Consider the following 23,001-nt stretch of genomic DNA (forward strand, 5'->3'; position numbering starts at 1 on the left):
AGTCTCGCCAATGTAGAGGAGACCGCATCGGGAGCAACGGATACAATAGATGATATTAGTGGATGTGCAGGTAAAACTTTGATGGATGTGGAAAGCTCCTTTGGGGCCTTGGATGGAGGTGAGGGAGGAGGTGTGGGCGCAGGTTTTACAGTTCCTGTGGTGGCAGGGGAAAGTGCCAGGATGGGAGGGTGGGTCGTAGGGGGGCGTGGACCTGACCAGGTAGTCACGGAGGGAACGGTCTTTGCAGAAGGCGGAAAGGGGTGGGGAGGGAAATATACCCCTTAACTATTTCTAAGGCGGAGCTGGATAGATTCTTGTTAGGTCGGTATCCAGTCACTAAGTCACCCTTTTATTTCCTTGTGCACAGTACACTGGCTGTGGCCAGCAAGTTTGGAATCAGTCCCTAAAGTGAGGAGATTGAGAATTCCCTGTTTACTTTAACAAAATTTTTAAAAACAATACCGTTTACAGAAAATTAACATTAATAGCTGTATACAGAGAAACAGCAATTTACAAGGGAGAGGAATGGCAAAGCCAGGCCCCAAACCTCACCGTTCAACCAGTTTTGGGGAAAATGAGGTCAAACCTCAAATCCCACTTTCAGTCATCACAAAACACTAACAAATACATAAGTACATAGAATACAGACACCTCGCCCTCCCACCCCTCCAACCACAAAGCAACCTTCCTGTCCCTCCCACCTTCCAGCTCTCAGTCCGTCCTGACACATCTTCCGGCTACCTCTACAACAGCCCGTCCTGTTGCCCAAACCCCCTAGGGCAACAGCAATCAGGACGGCCTACCCACTTTCCGGTTTCCCTAACCGCCCGTCGCACCTTCCAGCCACCTTTAGGACAGTCTGCACCGGTACCTGCCTGGGGTAACAGCGCGGAGGACGGCCTACCCACGTTCTGGCTCTCAGTCTGCACTTTCTGGCTCTTGCCCACTCCAACACGCCATCTGCCCTGTGGACCGAACCGACACCTTCCAGCCACCTAGGTCAGCCCATCCCCTTCCCTGGGATGACAGTGTGCAGGGCAGCCCACAAGCCTTCTGGCTCTCGGGCGTGCCGCCACACCTTCCAACTGCCTCTAGCGCAGCCCATCTTGATTACCAGTTCATAGGATGGGCTGCCCGTCCTCCAGTTCTCGTGGTGACAGCTTTCAGAAAGACCTATGAACCTCCCAGCTCACAGAGATGCCTGCTAGACCCAGAGACAGAGGACAGTGCAGGTGATAACCCCAACAAACACAGTCCTTTCTGGTACAGAGTTTATTACCATAAACAGTTCTCTTCAAAGTATTGAGTCCATTCCAGTATACAAAGTGCATTGCCAGAAATAGAGTCCACTTCGATCTTCAGAGTCCATTGCTAAAAACAGAGTCCACAACAGAGACAGCAAATGCACACCCCACAGCACACACACAGGTGTTCAGTCTCCATCCACAGTCCTGGCCCATCCGGAGAGAACCTTTGGATACAGAACTGTCTCAAAGGTAGAAGACAAAGGGTTGGTTTTTCAGACTGGAGGCCTGTGACCAGTGGAGTACCATAAGGATCAGTGCTGGGTTCTCTACTCTTCATCATTTATATAAATGATTTGGATGTGAGCATAAGAGGTATGGTTGGTAAGTTTGCAGATGAAACAAAAATTGGAGGTATAGTGGACAGCGAAGAAGGTTACCTCAGATTACAACAGGATTGTGATCAGATGGACCAATGGGCTGAGAAGTGGCAGATGGAGTTTAATTCAGATAAATGCGAGGTGCTGCATTTTAGGAAAACAAATCTTAGCAGGTCTTACCATTAAGTGTTTAAGGTCCTAGGGAGTGTTGCTGAACAATATAGTTAATTACCAAGAACAGTCCTTTCTGGTACACAGTCCAAATATATATAGAGTCTTCAAAATATATAGAGTCCATTCTCAGGAATGGAGTCCACTCCAGTTTATGAGGTGCATTGTCCGAAGTGGAGTCCACTCCAAATTGCAGACTCAACTCCCAAAGGCAGCATAAACATACCCCACAGCACACAGGTGCTCAGTCTCCATGGAGGTTTGGCACATCCTTGGAGAGCCAGCATCACTCACAGGAACACAGTACATTTTAAAAGGTGCAGTTAACTCACAGGGGTTTTTGGTCCACTCCTGAAGGCAAGATCTTCTCCAGAACTCCAGGATACAGCAAGTGCTCACCTCCCAGCACACACACAGCTGTTCAATCTACAGAGGCCCAGTCCCAGGGCTAGGCCTCCCCACAGAAACAGCTCCTCTGGTAAAATGTATGTCTTCCACAAGGGCTCAGTCCAAAACACCAAAAACAGTGCAGACACATACAAAAAACAAAAGAAACTAGAGTCCAAGGGCTAAGTCCTACCACAAAATTAACATTTTTTTTCTCCTGTTTTGAGGAAAGGATAGAGTAATACAGGCTGTAACTAGCCAGTGAAACAACAATTCCCTAATGAGAACTGAGCTACACCTGAAACACATTATGTGCATCAGGAATTTAACAATCAGTCCTCACTAAAAGGAATGCCAGTTAACAAACTGACTAAATAATTCAGCTAGTTCAGAAATCAGGTTTTCCCTCCAAAAAAAGAGGGGAAGCAGAAACTAACGTACTGACTGTAGCACCAGCCAGCACATAGAGGTCTTCAGTTTAGGAGACTGACTGAATCCTGTTTTTTTTTTCCTGTTTTATTAAACAAATTACAAAACACATTTAACATTTACAGCTGTATACAACAGCAATTTTACAAGGGAGAGGAGCAGCAAAGCTAGGCCCCGTTCAACCAGTTTAGAGGGAATGGAGGACAAACCATAAATCCCAGTTTCAAATATAAAAAGACAGCAACAATGACCTTTATACATAAGACAATCCAGTTACATAAGAAGAGTGCAGACAATACAGACCCGGCAAGCTCCCAACCCTCCTACCTTCCGGCCACTCTAAGGCAGCCCGCCCCTACGCTTGATCCACCCCATGCCCCTTCCAGTTCTTGGTCCGCCCTGACACACCGTTCGACCACCTCTGGGGCAGCCCGCCCCGGTACCTGCCCGGGGTGACAGCGCTGATGACAGCTACCCGCCTTCTGGCTCTCGGTCTGCCCCTACGTACCATTGAGGAGAAAGTGAGGTCTGCAGATGCTGGAGATCAAAGTTGAAACTTTATTGCTGGACCAGCACAGCAGGTGGATGCTGCCTGACCTGCTGTGCTGTTCCAGCAATAAAGTTTCAACCTACGTACCATTGGGCTCTCACCCACCCCGATGCACCGTCCAGCCAGTGGGCTATCCTGGCACACCTTCCGGCCACCTCTAGGACAGCCCGTCCCCTTCCCTGGGACGATAGCGTGCAGGGTAGCCCACAAGCCTTCCAGATCTCAGCTCGCCCCTACGCACGTTCTGGCGCTCAGCTGCTCTGACACCTTTCGACCACCTCTAGGACAGCCCGTCCCGATTACCCCTTCTCAGGACGACAGTGCTCAGAACGGCCTACCCACCATCTGGCTCTCGGGGCGACTGGCATCAGGGTGGCCTACCCACCCTCCGGCTTTTGGGACAGCCTACCAACCTTCAGGTTCACAGAATGGCCTACCCACCCTCCGGCTCTTGGGGTGACAGCTTTCAGGAAGACCCATGAGCCTCCCAGCTCACAGCAAGGCCTGCCAGACCCAGGGACACGCAAGACAGTGCAGGTGATAGACCCAGGAAACACCACAACACAGTTAATGACCAAAGAGAGTCCTTTCTGGTACGCAGTTCAAATCTGTACAGTCTTCAAAATATAGAATCCATTTCCAGGATGAGTCTACTCCAGTATACAATGTGCATTGTCAGAAACTGCAGAGTCCGCAACCAAGGGCAGAGTTCACTCCTGAAGGCAGCAAATACACACCCCACAACACACAGGTGTTCAGTCTCCATGGAGTCCTGGCGCATCCTTGGAAAACCAGGCCCACTCACAGGAACAGTACATTGTACAGGTGCAGTTAACTCACAGGAGTTTGGTCTACTCCTGAAGGAAAGGTGTCCTCCCAAACTCCAGGATACAGCAAGTGCTCACCTCTCAGCGCACACATACACACAGGTGTTCAATCTTCAGAGGCCCAGTCCCTGGACTAGGCCTCCCCACAGGAGGACAATGGAGGGAATGTCCTCCATTCCCTGGTAAAATGTATGTCTTCCACAAGGGCTCAGTCCAAACACCAATAAAAAGTGAAGACATATACAAAAAAACACAGAAAACTACAGTCCAAGGGCTATACCCTACCACAAAATTAACATTTTCTGAGAAAAGAGTAACACACAGGCTGTAACCAGCCAGTGAAACAACAATTCCCTAATGAGAACTGAGCTACACCTGAAACACATTATGTGCATCAGGAATTTAACAATCAGTCCTCACTTAAAGGAATGCCAGTTAACAAACTGACTAAATAATTCAGCCAGTTCAGAAATCAGGTTTTCCCTCTCCAAAAAAAAGGGGAAGCAGAAACTAACGTACTGACTGTAGCACCAGCCAGCACAGAGTCAGTCCCCTAAACTGAGAAGACCCCTGAATCCTGTTTTTTTTTCCTGTTTTATTAAACAAATTACAAAACACATTTAACATTTACAGCTGTATACAACAGCAATTTTACAAGGGAGAGGAGCAGTAAGGCCAGGCCCCAAACCCTACCGTTCAACCAGTTTACAGGGAGATGAGGGCAAACCTCAAATCCCGAATCCCCTGTTTATCGCTGTCAGCCAGGGATCCCTGACTGGCTCAGGTTAACAGGCCTAATTAGGGATCTCATAGTCAATAAGGTTCATCAACTTTCAATCACTACAGCAACAGAATCCAAGATTATCATGGTAAATGTGAATGTGGTGTTCAAGCAGATCATCATTGAACTTATTGAAGGGCAGAGCAGTCTCAAAGAGCTGAATGGTCTATTTTGCATCTTTGTATGTAACCCCTAACCAAATCAGTCAGTTTAAATCAGTATCTGTTTTGTAGAGCCACAAATGTTAATACGCACTCCCCTGTACAATCACACATTTAATGAACAATTAACAGAGAGGCATCCCTCCTGTCTCAATGGGATAGATTGGATGCTTGCCAGTGGTGCTACTGAAACTCCCTGTTGGAGCTAACAGCCCCTCCTGGTGATGCAGGCAGACCTCATTTTGGGAAACAGGAAGGAGCTGCCTTCCCAACAAGTGAGAAAGATGCCTAGTTTCCCATCTGGGTAATCGCAGTAACGTGCCTGTCTGGTTTAGTGGATGGGGTGACCTCCAATTTCCCCAATTTGGGGGCACTCAGAGGCATGGGTCGCCTCTAAGGTCTTGCTAGCCCTTTCACAGGGCAGAATGGCATCAATCATATATTCATGTATCCAGAATCACATGTGGGCCAGACGTGATGGCAGATTTCCATCACCGAAGGACATTAGTGAATTAGATGATTTTTAATGACAATTGAAAGTAGCCTTATAATGAGGTCGAGCTTCCAGTTACAGATTTGATAAATTAGCTGAATTTAAATGTCATCGGCTGTTATGGTGAGATTTGAACATTTGCCCTCTGAGTATTTGCCTGGGTCTGTGGGTTACTATTCCAGTTGCTATCCGGACTGATACCAGATAATGGCCTTGACTTAGAGTCAGATAGCATGGAAACAGACCATTTGGCCCAAATCATCCATGTTGACCAGGCCTCCTGAGCTAGTCCCAATTGCCTACATTTGGCCTGTATCCCTCTAAACCTTTTCTATCATGTACCTATTCAAATGTCTTTTAAATATTGTAATTGTACTCACCTCTACCACTTCCTCCGGCAGCTCATTCTGTATATGCACCATAGTCTGCATGCAAATATTGCCCCTCTGGTCAAACAACAAAGAACATTACAGCTCAGGAACAGGCCCTTCGTCCCTCCAAGCCCTGCATCAATCTAGATCCTCTATCTAAACCTGTCGCCTATTTTCTAAGGACCAGTATCCGTCTGCCCTCTGTCCGTTCATGTATTTGTCTAGATACATCTTAAATGATTCTATCGTGCCCATCTCTACCACCTCCACTGGCAACACGTTCCAGGCACCCACCACCTTCTCCCTTTTAAATCTTTCCCCTCTCATCTTAAACCTTTGCTCTCTAGTTTTGGACACCCCTATCCTGGGGAAAAGACGTTGGCTATTCACCCTGTCCATGCCCCCTCATGATTTTATAAACCTCCATAAGGTCAGCCCTCAGCCTGGCAACACTCCAGGTAAAAAAGTCCCAGCCCATCCAGTCTCGGTAACATTCTTGTGAGTCTTACTTGCACCCTTTACACTTTACTAACATCCTTCCTGTAGCAGGGTGATCAGAATTGTACATTGTACCCTTTCTGTGCTGGGATCTCCTGGTGCCACCTGGACATCAGCGTAGAGTGTTCCCCTCAGACCTGGAGAGATGGCTATTTCCCTGAAGCACACACAGAGTGTTTGCTGCAGATATGGTTGGCACACGGTACAGGTGTGAGATTGACAGTGCGACACATCCTCACTTCCTCGACTGATGGATGACTGCTGACAACCGGGATGAGCTGCCTGGCTTCCTGAAGAAGGGCTTATGCCCGAAACGTCGATTCTCCTGTTACTTGGATGCTGCCTGACCTGCTGCGCTTTTCCTGCGACACATCCTCACTTCCTCGACTGATGGATGACTGCTGACAACCGGGATGCCCGAAACGTCGATTCTCCTGTTCCTTGGATGCTGCCTGACCTGCTGCGCTTTTCCAGCAACACATTTTCAGCTTCAAAGAACAACAAAGAACAAAAAATCAGTATAAGCACAGGAACAGGCCCTTTGGCCCACCAACACTGCACGGACCCGTGGCGCCTTTCTGAACAAAAGAAGTTTTGTCTCTACATTGTCCGTATCCCTCCATTCCCTGCCTATTGATGTATCTGTCAAATTCCTATTCCTAAACATTGCTATTGTATCTGCCTCCACCATCTCCTCTGGCAGTCCATTCCAGGCACTTAATATCTTCGGTGTAAAACAACTTGCCTCTCACATCTTCTTTTAACTTAACCCCTTTTTACCTTAAATGTATGTCCCTGAGTAATTGACATTTGTACTCTGGGAAAAGACTCTGCCTATCCATCCTATCCATTGCCTCTCAAAATTTTGTGAACTTCTACAAGGCTGCCCCTCATCCTTCAACGTTCAAGTGAAAACAAACCAAGTTTGTCCAATCTTTCTTCGTAGCTAATTCCCTCCAAGCCAGGCAACGTCCTGGTAAACCATTTCTGTACCCTCTCCAGAGCTTCCACATTCTTCTCATAGTGTGACCAGAACTGTACGCAAAATTTTAAATGTGGCCTAACTAAAGTTCTATGCACCCACAACATGACTTACCAATTTTTATACTCTATGCCCTGACTAATGAAGGCACGCATTGCCATATGCCTTCTTGACCACCTTATCCACTTACATCGCCACTTTCAGGGAACTATACGTCTCGATCCCTCTGTATGTTGATGCCACTAAGGGTTCTGTCATTTACTTGGAGATAGTGAGGACTGCAGAGTTGATAAAATGTGGAGCTGGAAAAAGCACAGCAGGTCGAGCAGCATCACAGGAGCAGGAGGGTCCTGCCTGAAACGCTGACTCTCCTGATGCTGCTTGAGTTGCTGTGCTTTTTCCAGCTCCACGTTTTATCAATTCTGCCATTTAGTGTATAGAATTGTGTCGGTGCAATGTGGGTAATGTGAGCCTTCAAACTTTAGATGAGGGGCCAAAGTGCAATAAGAAAAGGCAAGGCAAAGGCTGCTGTGAGCCTGCAGTTAGGCACATTGTGAGTGAGCATCAAGAGTGAGTGAGCAGCCCTGGGCTGTAGCCTGGTCCAGTCTGTGAGTTGAGTGCCTCTCCCTGCACACACCATCTCCTTGCAGCAGCATTGCAGTGAAAAGCCATAAGACCATAAAATGTAGGAGCAGACATTGGGCCATTCAGCCCATTGAGTCCGCTCTGCCTTTCAATCATGGCTGATAAGTTTCTCAACCCCATTTTCTCGCATTCTCCCCATAACCCTTGATAGGATTAGATTATTTTAGATTACTTACAGTGTGGAAACAGGCCCTTCAGCCCAACAAGTCCACACCGACCCTCTGAAGAGCAACCCACCCAGACCCATTCCCCTACATTTACCCCTTCACCTAACACTACGGGCAATTTAGCGTGGCCAATTCACCTAACCTGCACATCTTTGGACTGTGGGAGGAATCCGGAGCACCTGGAGGAAACCCACGCAGACACGGGGAGAATGTGCAAATTCCATAGAGACGGCTGCCTGAGGTGGGAATGACCCTTGATCCCCTTGATACTTAAGAATCTATCTATCTATCTAAAGTATACTCAATGAATTGGCCTCCACAGCCTTTTGTAGCAATGAATTCCATAGATTCAAAACTCTCTGGCTGAAGAAGTTTTTCATATCTCCTTTTTAAGAGTTCTTCCCTTTACTCTAAGGCTGTGCCCTCAGGTCCCAGTTTCTCCTACCAATGGAAACATCTTCCCAACATCTACACTGTTTCAATTAGATCCCCCCTCGTCCTTCTAAACTCCAAATATAAACCCAGAGTCCTCAAATGTTCCTCATGTGTTAAGCTTTTCATTCCTGGGACCATTCTCGTGAACCTCCTCTGAACATGCTCCAGGGCCAGTTCATCCTTCCTGAGATATGGGGCCCAAAACTGCACACAATACTCCAAATGTGGTCTGACCAAAGCCTTATAGAGCCTCAGCAGTACTTCCCTGTTTTTATATTCAAGTCCTCTCAAAATAAATGCCATCATTGCATTTACCTTCCTAACTTGACTTAACCTGCAAATCTACCTTGAGAGAATCCTGGATTAGAACTCCCAAGTCTCTTTGCACTTCAGACTTCTGAATTTTCTCCCCATTTAGAAAATAGTCCTTGTGTCTATTCTTCCTACCAAAGTGCATGACCTCACAGTTTCCCATGCTCTACTCCACTTCTATGTCCACTTGTTCAAATCCTTCTGCAGCCTCCTCAATGCTACCTGTCCTTCTACCTATCTTTCTACTGTCTGCAAACTTAGCCAGAATGCCCTCAGTTCCTTCATCTAGATCAATAATGAATAAAGTGAAAAGTTGTGGTCCCAAAACTGCAACTGATGGTGGCATTTGTAGCATGCACGAAAACATTAATGCTTAGTGCCCAATAGGGCAGCTTGGAGGATCAAAGGCCAATGCCCCGTTCAGATTTTCATCTCAGGAATTTCCAGCATCTAATTTCCTGGTGGTGGGTGGTTGTGATAGAAAACTCAATATTACAGAGGTGTGATTTGCAGTTAATCAGGATGATGACGAGCAATAATCCCCATTTCTCTGTTTCCAAGTAACAAATTCATCTCATTGGCTGGAACCTCGTGGGAGGATTAAACAAGTTTCTCCCAATGTTGAAAAAGGCCTCACTCAATGTACCACATGATTCCTTCAGATTTCTTGCTACAGCCCAAGTTATTTCAGGGCCTGGTACGATTCCACAACACGGTGGTTTCTTTATTCATTTATGGGATGAGTTGTCGCTGGTTAGGCAGCATTTATTACCCATCCCTAATTGCCCAGAGGGCTATTAAGAGTCAACCACTTTACTGTGGGCCTGGAAGCACATGTAGGTCAGGTCATAGAGGACATGGGTTTTTCCTGACAATGGATTCATGGTCATCATGAGACACTTAATTCTGGACTTTCTTTTAATTGAATTCAAACTCCACTATCTACTGCAGCAAGATTTGAACCCCACAATATCACCTGTGTCTCTGGATGAACAGCCCGGCAGTAATGCCATTAGGCCATTTCCCCCTAGAGTTTTTCACCTCTGGTGCCACCATGCAGTTCAAAAGGCAGTTCACCATCAGCTTCTCAAAGCCGTCTTGGGATGGGCAATAAATGCTGGCTCTCCCATTAATGCCCACATCCCACGAGTGAACAAAAACAAAATCTGGTGGAAGAGGGGAGGGGGCAAAGGAAAGTGTTGGCCAACTAGTTACATCTCTCCATGTCTAAGTTGATGCAATTTTTAGATATTAAAGCCATCAGGGGGTATGGAGAGAAATTGGAAATATGGCATTCAGATAGAGAATCCACCATTATGCTACTGAATAGCACAGCTGGCTTGAAGGGTTGAATGGCCTACTCCTATTTTCTATGTTTCATTCGAGAAAGCATCCTCCAACACATTGAGAGACAATTACATTTCTGAGCAACAGCATATAAGGACATAACACTTCAAAGAGAAATTGTGATTGACATCATCATCAGTGCTCTGTAGTGGATTCAACAAAGCAATGGCTGTGAGTCACACCCTTCCCCAGTGTCAGCTGCCAGGGAAGCTGCATTGTCTATGAGCAATATTTAGCACTCTATGTTCTCAGGTAGGAAGGGAAGAGTAAGAAATTAAAAATGGTCTTTCTGGTGACATTAGTGGCAAGTTTAGGCTGAATCTCTAATGTCTGTCTAACTCTCTCTCTCTCTCTCTCTCCCTCCCTCCCTCTGTCATACATGAAGACCTACACACTCATATGCATGTTCACATAGATACAGTGTAACACAATACAGGCACACTGGCACACACTCATTCTGGGACCCATGAATAATCTAAATGCTTGTTCCTCCTAAAACAATAATAATTTAATGGGAGGCTTGCTAAAGGGAGGTAGGACTTGAACCGAGACCTTCTAACCCAGTTGTACATTGTACCACACGAGCCCATGTTGTATACATTCGTTGACATTTTTTGATCATCCTTTTCAGAGGCATTATGACACCTCTGGGGCAGGTGGGTATTGAATCTTGGCCTACCTGCTTCAGAGTTAGGGATGTTACTGCTGTGCCACATGAGATCCAAGCGTAGTTATCTGTGGGGAATAATCACAGCAAGACTCAAACCAGCACTCTTCAGATAAAATGCTGACTCTTACAGAAGCCATTTACCTTAACCATTCGGCCATGGGGTGACCTTGCTGAGCTTTGTACTTTTTCTGATCAACCTGTTCAGAGATGTTATGACACACCTATGGAATAGATAAGATTTGAACTTGGGCTTCTTGGCTCAGAGATAGAGATGTCACATTTGTGTCACAAGAGTCCTTCACGAAACTTTGTGGTTATTTTAATCAACTAGTCAACTTGTTAATTTTAAATCTGGAATACTTAAATTTTCATTTAATGAAGGTATTAAGGGATGTGGGCCAAAGGCAGGTATATGGAGTTAGGCCACAGATCAGCCATGATCTCATTGAATGGTGGAACAGACTTGAAGGGCTGAATGGTCTACTCCTGTTCCCATGTCCGGACATAGAATCACTACAGTGTGGAAGCGGGCTATTCAACTCATCAAGTCCCTCCAAAGAACATCACACCCAGACCCAACCCCCTACTCTATCCCTGTAATCCTGTGTTTCTCAAGGCTGATCCACCCAGCCTGCACATCTGTGGGCACCAAGGGCAACTTAGTATGATCAATCCACATGTTCATTTTTGAACTGTGGGAAGAAACTGGAGCACCTGGCATGGGAAAAACATGCAAACTCCACACAGAGAGTTGCCTAAGGGTGGAATTGAACCCAGGTCTCTGCCGCTGTGAGGCAGCAGTACTAACCATTGAGCCGCTATACTGCCCAATGATCTAGCACACATGATGATTAGATTCCCTACTGTGTGGAAACAGGCCCTTCGGCCCAACAAGTCCACACCGACTCTCCAGAGAGTAACCCACCCAGACCCACTTCCCTCTGACCAATGCACCTAACATTATGGACAGTTCAGCATGGCCAATTCACCTGACCTACATATCTTTGGATTATGGGAGGAAACCGGAGCACTCTGAGGAAACTCATACAGACACGGGGAGAATGTGCAAACTCCACACAGACAGTCGCCCAAGGCTGGAATCAAGCCCGGGTCCCTGGCGCTGTGAGGCAGCAGTGCTAACCACTGAGCCACCATGCCGCCCCAACATCTGAAATAGGCGGGACATGAATCTGGGCCTCTTGCCTCAGAGATACGTTCAATAGAACCCTTCAATAGACTCTGTAACATTGGCAAATTGTGGAAATTAAATCGCCTCATTTATCAGATTGTCCCTATTGAGAGAAAACCTATCAGAACTGACAGTCTGAATGAATTGCTATCTGAGAACATTTTGACAATAAAGGAATGTCTTCATTAATGCTTTTTTACTAACAAGCATCAGCTGAACTGAGTTAACGTTCAGCGAGCTCTCAAATCGTGAGCATAGGGAATAGAGAAGTGCAGTGAATCCTGGGAATAAAGGTTTGTCCTCAGTTCAAAGTGCTTGCTGGTTATAGAAACCCGAGCGAGGGTTTTAGACCCCTGTTTTTCCCAGAAATTAGTGCAACTGCAGTGAATTTTACATGGTATGTTTCTGATATGATCACTTTTACCTCCCTCTCAGGCGATTACATGATTTGGGAGGGTGTGGGCAATGGTGCAGATTAGGATTGGGGTAGAAAAGTGGTGAAACATTTAGTGATGGTGCTTTGGCCATTATTCCATTGGCAGGAGGACTTTTCTTGTTGGTCAGTGGAGTCACTAACCCTCCAGGATTGGTCAGGACTCTCCAGGAATTGAAGCCTAGACCATGTGCTGAGATGTTGGTGCTGGGGTCTGGGATGGACCATGTGCTGAGATGTTGGTGCTGGGGTCCGGGATGGACCATGTGCTGAGATGTTGGTTCTGGGGTCCGGGATGGACCATGTGCTGAGATGTTGTATCTGGGGTTCGGGATGGACCATGTGCTGAGATGTTGTTTCTGGGGTTCAGGATGGACCATGTGCTGAGATGTTGGCGTTGGGGTCCAGGATGGACCATTTGTTGAGATGTAGGTTCTAGGGCCAGGATGGACCATGTGCTGAGATGTTGTTTCTGGGGTTCAGGATGGACCATGTGCTGAGATGTTGGTTCTGGGGTCTGTGATGGACCATGTGCTGAAATGTTGTTTCTGGGGTTCAGGATGGACCATGTGCTGAGATGTTGGTTCTGTGGTCTGTGATGGACCATGTGCTGAAATGTTGTTTCTGGGGTTCAGGATGGACCATGTGCTGAGATGTTGGTTCTGGGGTCTGTGATGGACCATGTTGTTGAAATGTTGGTGCTGTGGTCCAGGATGGACCATTTGTTGAGATGTTGGTTCTGGGGTCAGGATGAACCGTATGATGAGATGTTGGTGCTGGGGTCCAGGATTGACCATTTGCTGAGATGTTGATGCAGGGGTCTGGGATGGACCATTTGTTGAGCTGTTGGCGGTGTGGTCCAGGATGGACCAATACATTGAGATGTTGGAGCTGGGGTCCAGGATGGAGCATGGTCTTAGATGTTGGTTCAGGTGTCCAGGATGGACCATGGTCTGAGGTGTTGATTCTGGAGTCAGGATGGAGCATGTGCTGAGATGTTGGTGCTAGGGTCCAGGATGGACGATGTGCTGAGATGTTAGTGCTGGGTTCCAGCATGTTGATTCTGGGATCCGGGATGGACCATGTGCTGAGATGTTGGTGCTGGGGTCAGGATGGACGATGTGCTGAGATTTTGGTTCTGGGGTCAGGGTGGACCATGTGCTGAGACGTTGGTTCTGGGGTCCTGGATGGACCATTTTTGAGAGGTTGATGCTGGGGTCCAGGATGGACCATGTGCTGAGATGTTGGTTCTGTGATCTGGGATGGACCATGTGCTGAGATGTTGGTGCTGGGGTCCAGGATGGACGATGTGCTGAGATGTTGGTTCTGTGATCTGGGATGGACTATGTGCTGAGATGTTGGTGCTGGGGTCCAGGATGGACCATGTACAGAGACTTTGGATCTGGGGTCCTGGATGGGACCATGTGTTGAGACGTTGATGCTGGGGTCCAGGATGGACCATGTGCTGAGATGTTGGTTCTGGGATCTGGGATGGACCATGTGTTGAGATGTTGATGCTGGGGTCCAGGATGGACCATGTACTGAGATGTTGGTGCTGGGGTCAGGATGGACCATGTGATGATATGTTGATGCTGGGCTCTGGGATGGACCATTTGTTGAGCTGTTGGCTCTGGGGTCCAGGATGGACCATTTATTGACATGTTGGTTCTGGGGTCAGGGTGGACCATGTGCTGAGACGTTAGATCTGGGGTCCAGGATGGACCATGTGCTGAGATGTTGGTTCTGTGATCTGGGATGGACCATGTGCTGAGATGTTGGTGCTGGTGTCCAGGATGGACCATGTGCTGAGATGTTGGTGCTGGGATCCGGGATGGACCATTTGTTGATATGTTGGTGCTGGGGTCCAGGATGGAGCATTTGTTGAGATGTTGGTTCTGGGGTCCAGGATGGAGGATGTGCTGAGATTTTGGTTCTGGAGTCCAAGATGGACCATGGTCTGAGATGTTGGTTCTTGGGTCAGGATGGACCATTTGTTGAGACATTGGTTCTGGGGTCCAGGATGGACCATGTGCTGAGATGTTGGTGCTGGGGTCCAGGATGGACCATTTGTTGACATGTTGGTTCTGGGGTCCGGGATGGACCATGTGCTGAGATGTTGGTGTTGGGGTCAGGATGGACCATGTGCTGAGAAGTTGGTGCTAGGGTTCAGAATGGACCATGTGCTGAGACATTGGTTCTGGGGTCAGGGTGGACCATGTGCTGAGACGTTGTTTCTGGGGTCAGGATGAATCGCGTACTGAAATGTTGATGCTGGTGTCTGGGATGGACCATTTGTTGAGATGTTGGCACTGGGGTCCGGGATGGACCATTTGTTGATATGTTGGTGCTGGGGTCCAGGATGGAGCATGTGCTGAGATTTTGGTTCTGAGGTTCGGCATGGACTATTTGTTGAGACATTGGTTCCGGTGTCCAGGATGGACCATTTGTTGAGATGTTGGTGCTGGGGTCCAGAGTGGACCATGTGCTGAGATGTTGGCGCTGGTGTCCAGGATGGACGATGTGCTGAGATGTTGTTTCTTGGGTGGGAGGACCATGTGCTGAGATGTTGTTGCTGGGGTCCAGCATGTTGGTTCTGGGATCCGGGATGGACCATGTGCTGAGATGTTGGTGCTGGGGTCAGGATGGACCATGTGCTGAGACGTTGGTTCTGGGGTCCTGGATGGACCATGTGCTGAGATGTTGATGCTGGGGTCCTGGATGGACCATGTGCTGAGATGTTGGTTCTCGGGTTCAGGATGGACCATGTGCTGAGATGTTGCTGCTGGGATCCGGGATGGACCATGTGCTGTAATGTTGGTTCTGGGGTCAGGATGGACTTTGTGCTGAGATCTTGGTGCTGGGGACCAGGATGGACCATTTGTTGGGATGTTGGCGCTGGAGTCTGTGATGGACCATGTGCTGAGATGTTGGTTCTGGGGTCCAGGATGAACCATGTGCTGAGATGTTGGTGCTGGGGTCCAGGATGGACCATGTGCTGAGATGTTGGTGCTGGGGTCAGAATGGACCATGTACTGAGATGTTGGTGCTGGGGTCTGTGATGGACCATGTGCTGAGATGTTGTTGCTGGAGTCCAGGATGGACCATTTGTTGACATGTTGGTTCTGGGGTCCGATATGGACCATGTGCTGAGATGTTGGTGTTGGGGTCAGGATGGACCATGTACTGAGATGTTGGTGCTGGGGTCAGGATGGACCGTGTGCTGAGATGTTGGTTCTGGGGTCAGGATGAATCGTGTGCTGAGATGTTGGTGCTGGGGTCCAGAATGGACCATTTGTTGAGACGTTGGTTCTGGGGTCAGGTTGGACCATGTGCTGAGATGTTGGTGCTGGGGTCCAGGATGGACCATGTGATGGTATGTTGATGCTAGGCTCTGGGATGGACCATTTGTTGAGCTGTTGGCGCTGGGGTCCAGGTTGGACCATTTGTTGAGATGTTGGTTCTGGGGTCAGGATGGACCATGTGCTGAGACGTTGGTTCTAGGGTCCAGGATGGACCATGTGCTGAGATCTTGGCGCTGGGGTCAGGATGGACCATGTGCTGAGACGTTGGTTCTGGGAACTGGGATGGACCATGTGCTGAGATGTTGGTGTTGGGATGTGTGATGGACCATGTGCTGAGATATTGGTTCTGGAGTCCAAGATGGACCATGTGCTGAGATGTTGGTTCTTGGTCCAGGATGGAGGATGTGCTGAGATATTGGTTCTGGAGTCCAAGATGGACCATGGTCTGAGATGTTGTTTCTGGGATTCGGGATGGACCATTTGTTGAGACATTGGTTCTGGAGTCCAAGATGGACCATGGTCTGAGATGTTGTTTCTGGGATTCGGGATGGACCATTTGTTGAGACATTGGTTCTGGGGTCCAAGATGGTTCTGGGATCTGGAATGGACCATGTGCTGAGATGTTGGTGTTGGGATGTGTGATGGACCATGTGCTGAGATATTGGTTCTGGAGTCCAAGATGGACCATGGTCTGAGATGTTGTTTCTGGGATTCGGGATGGACCATTTGTTGAGACATTGGTTCTGGGGTCCAAGATGGTTCTGGGATCTGGAATGGACCATGTGCTGAGATGTTGGTTCTTGGTCCAGGATGGAGGATGTGCTGAGATATTGGTTCTGGAGTCCAAGATGGACCATGGTCTGAGATGTTGTTTCTGGGATTCGGGATGGACCATTTGTTGAGACATTGGTTCTGGGGTCCAAGATGGTTCTGGGATCTGGAATGGACCATGTGCTGAGATGTTGGTTCTTGGTCCAGGATGGAGGATGTGCTGAGATATTGGTTCTGGAGTCCAAGATGGACCATGGTCTGAGATGTTGTTTCTGGGATTCGGGATGGACCATTTGTTGAGACATTGGTTCTGGGGTCCAAGATGGTTCTGGGATCTGGAATGGACCATGTGCTGAGATGTTGGTTCTTGGTCCAGGATGGAGGATGTGCTGAGATATTGGTTCTGGAGTCCAAGATGGACCATGGTCTGAGATGTTGTTTCTGGGATTCGGGATGGACCATTTGTTGAGACATTGGTTCTGGGGTCCAAGATGGTTCTGGGATCTGGAATGGACCATGTGCTGAGATGTTGGTTCTTGGTCCAGGATGGAGGATGTGCTGAGATATTGGTTCTGGAGTCCAAGATGGACCATGGTCTGAGATGTTGTTTCTGGGATTCGGGATGGACCATTTGTTGAGACATTGGTTCTGGGGTCCAAGATGGTTCTGGGATCTGGAATGGACCATGTGCTGAGATGTTGGTGCTGAGATGTTGGTTCTGGGATCTGGGATGGACCATGTGCTGAGATGTTGGTGCTGGGATGCGTGATGGACCATGTGCTGAGATGTTGGTTCTGGTGTCCTGGATGGACCATGTGCTGAGATGTTGCTGGAGCCCAGGATGGACCATTTGTTGACATGTTGGTTCTGGGGTCTGGGATGGACCATGTGCTGAAATGTTGGTGTTGGGGTCAGGAGGACCATGTACTGAGATGTTTGTGTTGGGGTCAGGATGGACCGTGTGCTGAGATGTTGTTTCTGGGGTCAGGATGAATCGTGTGCTGAGATGTTGGTGCTGTGGTCCAGAATGGACCATTTGTTGAGATGTTGGTTCTGGGGTCAGGTTGGACCATGTGCTGAGATGTTGGTTCTTGGGTCCAGGATGGACCATGCGATGATATGTTGATGCTGGGCTCTGGGATGGACCATTTGTTGAGCTGTTGGCGCAAGGGTCCAGGATGGACCATTTGTTGCGATGTTGGTTCTGGGGTCAGGATGGTACATGTGCTGGGATGTTGGTTCTGGGGTCAGGATGGAACATGTGCTGGGATGTTGGTTCTGGGGTCAGAATGAATCATGTGCTGAAATGTTGATGCTGGTGTCTGGGATGGACCATTTGTTGAGATGTTGGTACTGGGGTCTGTGATCGACCATTTGTTGATATGTTGGTGCTGGGGTCCAGGATGGAGCATGTGCTGAGATTTTGGTTCTGGAGTCCAAGATGGACCATGGTCTGAGATGTTGGTTCTGGGGTTTGGGATGGACCATTTGTTGAGTCATTGGTGTTGGGTTCCAGGATGGACCATGTGCTGAGATGTTGGTTCTAGGGTCAGGATGGACCATGTGCTGAGATGTTGGTGCTGGGGTCAGGATTGACCAGGTGCTGAGATGTTGGTGTTGGGATGTGTGATGGACCATGTGCTGAGATATTGGTGCTGGGATGCGTGATGGACCATGTGCTGAGATATTGGTTCTGGGGTCCAGGATGGAGGATGTGCTGAGATATTGGTTCTGGAGTCCAAGATGGACCATGGTCTGAGATGTTGTTTCTGGGGTTTGGGAGGGACCATTTGTTGAGTCATTGTTGCTGGGTTCCAGGATGGACCATGTGCTGAGATGTTGGTTCTAGGGTCAGGATGGACCATGTGCTGAGATGTTGGTGCTGGGGTCAGGATGGTCCAGGTGCTGAGATGTTGGTGTTGGGGTCAGGGTGGACCATGTGCTGAGATGTTGGTGCTGGGGTCAGGATGGACCAGGTGCTGAGATGTTGGTGCTGGGGTCAGGATGGACCATTTGTTGGGATGTTGGCGCTGGAGTCTGTGATGGACCATTTGTTAAGATGTTGGTTCTGGGGTCAAGGATGGACCATGTGCTGAGATGTTGGTGCTGGGGTCCAGGATGGACCATGTGCTGAGATCTTGGCGCTGGGATCAGGATGGACCATGTACTGAGATGTTGGTGCTGGGTTCCTGGATGGACCATTTGTTGACATGTTGGCGCTGGAGTCTGTGATGGACCATTTGTTAAGATGTTGGTTCTGGGGTCAAGGATGGACCATGTGCTGAGATGTTGGTGCTGGGGTCCAGGATGGACCATATGCTGAGATCTTGGCGCTGGGATCAGGATGGACCATGTACTGAGATGTTGGTGATGGGGTCCTGGATGGACCATGTGCTGAGATGTTGGTGCTGGTGTCCAGGATGGACCATTTGTTGACATGTTGGTGCTGGGGTCCGGGATGGACCATGTGCTGAGATGTTGGTGTTGGGGTCAGGATGGACCATGTACTGAGATGTTGGTGCTGGGGTTTGGATGAATCGTGTGCTGAGATGTTGGTGCTGGGATCCAGAATGGACCATTTGTTGAGATGTTGGTTCTGGGGTCCGGGATGGACCATGTGCTGAGATGTTGGTGCTGGGGTCCAGAAAGGACCATTTGTTGAGATGTTGGTTCTGGGGTCAGGTTGGACCATGTGCTGAGATGTTGGTGCTGGGGTCCAGGATGGACCATGTGATGATATGTTGATGCTAGGCTCTGGGATGGACCATTTGTTGAGATGTTGATGCTGGGGTCCAGGATGGACCATGTGCTGTGATGTTGGGTCTGGGGCCAGGATGGACCATGTGCTGAGATGTGGGTGCTGGGGTCAGGATGGACCATGTGCTGAGATGTGGGTGCTGGGGTCAGGGTGGACCATGTGCTGAGATGTTGGTGCTGGGGTCAGGGTGGAGCATGGTCTGAGATGGACCATGTGCTGTGATGTTGTATCTGGGGTCTGCGATGGACCATGTACTGAGATGGTAGTGCTGGGGTCTGGGATGGACCGTGTGCTGAGATATTGCTTCTGGGGTCCCGGATGGACCATGTGCTGAGATGTTGGTGCTGGGGTCCATGGTGTAACATGTGCTGAGATGTTGGTGCTGGGGTCTGTGATGGACCATGTGCTGAGATGTTGGTGCTGGGGTCTGTGATGGACAATGTGCTGAGATGTTGGTGCTGCGGTCAGGGTGGACCAAGTACTGAGATGTTAGTGATGGGGCCCAGAATGGACCATATGTTGAGATGTTACTGCTGGAGTCCAGGATGGACCATGCATTGAGATGTTATTACAGGGGTCCAGGATGAACCATGTGTTGAGATGTTCGTGCGGGGGTCCGGATGGACCATGTGCTGAGATGTTAGTGCTAGAGTCCGGGATGGACCATTTGTTGAGATGTTAGTGCTGGAGTCCGGGATGGATTATGGTCTAAGATGATAGTGCTGGAGTCCGGGATGGACCATGTGTTGAGATGTTAGTGCTGGCGTCTGGGATGGGCAATGTGCTGAGATGTTCGTACTGGGGTCCGGGATGGCCCATGTGCTGAGAATTTAGTGCTGGAGTCCAGATGGACTATGTATTGAGATGTTAGTGCTGGGGTCCGGGATGGACCATATGTTGAGATGTTAGTGCTGGGGCCGGGATGGACCATGGTCTGAGATGTTAGTGCTGGGTTCCGGGTTGGACCATGGTCTGAGATGTTAGTGCTGGGGTCCGGGATGGACCATGGTCTGAGATGTTAGTGCTGGGGTCCGGGATGGACAATGGTCTCAGATGTTATTGCTGGGGTCCTGGATGGACCATGGTCTAAGATGTTAGTGCTGGGGTCCGGGATGGACCATGGTCTGAGATGTTAGTGCTAGGGTCCGGGATGGACCATGGTCTAAGATGTTAGTGCTGGGGTCCGGGATGGACCATGGTCTGAAATGTTGGTGATGGGGTCTGGGATGGACCATGGTCTGAGATGTTAGTGCTGGGATCCGGGATGGACCATGGTCTGAGGTGTTGGTGCTGGGGTCCGGGATGGACCATGGTCTGAGATGTTGGTGTTGGGGTTCGGGATGGACAATGGTCTGAGGTGTTGGTGCTGGGGTCCAGGATGGACAATGGTCTAAAATGTTGGTGCTGGGGTCCAGGATGGACCATGTGCTGAGATGTTAGTGCTGGGGTCTGGGATGGACCATGGTCTGAGATGTTAGTGCTGGGGTCCGGGATGGACCATGGTCTGAGATGTTGGCGCTGGGGTCCGGGATGGACCATGGTCTGAGATGTTAGTGCCGGGGTCTGGGATGGACCATGGTCTGAGATGTTAGTGCTGGGGTCTGGAATGGACCATGGTCTGAGATATTAGTGCTGGGGTCCGGAATGGACCATGGTCTGAGATGTTAGTGCCGGGGTCTGGGATGAACCATGGTCTGAGATGTTAGTGCTGGGGTCCGGGATGGACCATGGTCTGAGATGTTGGCGCTGGGGTCCGGGATGGACCATGGTCTGAGATGTTAGTGCCGGGGTCTGGGATGGACCATGGTCTGAGATGTTAGTGCTGGGGTCCGGGATGGACCATGGTCTGAGATATTAGTGCTGGGGTCCAGGATGGACCATTGTCTGAGATGTTAGTGCCGGGGTCTGGGATAGACCATGGTCTAAGATGTTAGTGCTGGGATCCGGGATGGACCATGGTCTGAGATGTTGGCGCTGGGATCCGGGATGGACCATGTGCTGAGATGTTAGTGCTGGGGTCCGGGATGGGAGTCCGAAGGAGAAAGTACTGAGCTGGAATCAGCAGGTGATGACTCTGACTTGCACAGCAGGAATGGTTGACAGCTAGTTTAAAGCCAGTAGTTGAGAGAATGGGAAATTGCATATCAATAAGAAACAGTTAGTCAGAATTGCTGGTGATAAGGAGTAAATCGGTCCTTGCAAATAGGTCTCTCACCACTCAACGAGTGAGATTCTCGGGTCAGTGCTCAACATTTCATTATAAAATAGAAATTTTTATTGAGTTGTCTTGCCAGAATTTCTCACCAACATTGTACAGGGATGGGACTTTTCATTTCTACTGTTGGGAACTTTCCTATATCGCTGCTGGTTCAAATTCTGGAACTCCTTCCCCAGCAGCACAATACTTCAGTCACAAAGACTGTACTGGCCTCACCCACTCGCTATTTCTGTTAGAGCTTCCAGCCCCACAATCGTCCAAGAGACCTTTGCTTCTCAAATTCTGGCCTCTTGTGCGTTCCCAATGATAACTGCTCTACATTTACGGCCATGCCTTCAGTTGCCTGGGCCGCAGGCTCTGGAATTCCTTCTCCAACTCTTTTCCCCTTGAAGTCATTCTTCACAGTCCAGCACTTTGTCCAAGCTTTTGGACATCGGACTCAGTATCTCTTCCTGTGGTTTAGTGGCATGCCCTGTTTAGCAGAGTGGTGCTTTGGGACATTGTATTCATTTAAAGATGCTGTAAAATTATAAGCTGCTGTTTGTTGTTGGCTCACCACCATTACCTTCAAGACAACGATCGCTGGCCTTCCCAGAGTTAACTGCATCCTGAGAATCAGAAACAAACTCATTCAAGGATCCATTGCCCTCAATGTAACGGAAAACCAATTTGCGAGCAGGACCTCCGTCTCCCGCAGTAGCTGCCTATTTTCTTGGACTGCCTTGCTGTCTATCGTTCCCTCTCTGCCTGCTTGCCCCTAATGTCTGGTGTGGCCATCTCCTTGAATGTGCTGTCCACATGGTGCTGTGCTTTTGTGATGCTCTCTCATCGGTGACTCAAGTTCCTGCTCGAGCTCTGAGATACGGATCTCAAGCTTGTGCAACTGCTGACATCGCTCACAGAGTTCACAACTCCCTACCTGCCATAGTATGGGTATTCCACTTGGTCCTGCCATACATTTACCAGAAAATTTAAATTGCTTCACTTACATTAACCTTCATCTTGTATTATTCACGATAAATTGGAGATTAGCCGGAAATAGAACATCTTCGCTTTTATTCACAAAACTACTCTCTTCCCTGTGCCAATAAAATCTTAAATAAAACAAAGAATTGCGGATACTGGAAATCTGAAACAGTAATAGAAAACTCAGGTGGAGAGACTCAACAGGTCTAGCAGCATCTGTGGGGAGAGAAAACAGGGTTAATGAATGGGGTCCAATGTAGTCCAGAAGACTCTTCTTCAGAAGTATTCATAGTTGGGAAAAGGTGATACATCTGTTGAAGATTGGGAGATGAGGTAAGTGAATGGGTGGAGACGGAGCCCAGAGAATGAGAATGGCAGTTTGGTAGAAAGAAAAGCTGCTCCTGGGGACTAGAAGGTGGTGATAATGGGTTGGCTGTTGTGCAAACAGGGCCAGGGTACGGGGGTGGATAAAGGACATGGAAGGAGATGTTTAGGCTCTAAAATTATTAAACTT

General features: G+C 48.7%; 1 protein-coding gene and 1 long non-coding RNA gene across 2 annotated transcripts in view; one reads left to right on the forward strand and one right to left on the reverse strand.

The window, feature by feature from the left end:
• Window positions 1-2,163, reverse strand: part of LOC122556937 — a 16,766-nt gene extending 14,603 nt beyond the window's left edge. Inside the window, exon 1 of the long non-coding RNA XR_006313717.1 lies at window positions 2,128-2,163. This is a non-coding gene — a long non-coding RNA (uncharacterized LOC122556937). The remainder of the gene's footprint in view (window positions 1-2,127) is intronic.
• Window positions 1-23,001, forward strand: part of poln (polymerase (DNA directed) nu) — a 319,906-nt gene that overhangs the window by 95,163 nt on the left and 201,742 nt on the right. The window lies entirely within an intron of this gene.

The sequence above is a fragment of the Chiloscyllium plagiosum genome, chromosome 2, assembly GCF_004010195.1.
Source record: "Chiloscyllium plagiosum isolate BGI_BamShark_2017 chromosome 2, ASM401019v2, whole genome shotgun sequence".
Taxonomy (NCBI): Eukaryota; Metazoa; Chordata; class Chondrichthyes; order Orectolobiformes; family Hemiscylliidae; genus Chiloscyllium; species Chiloscyllium plagiosum.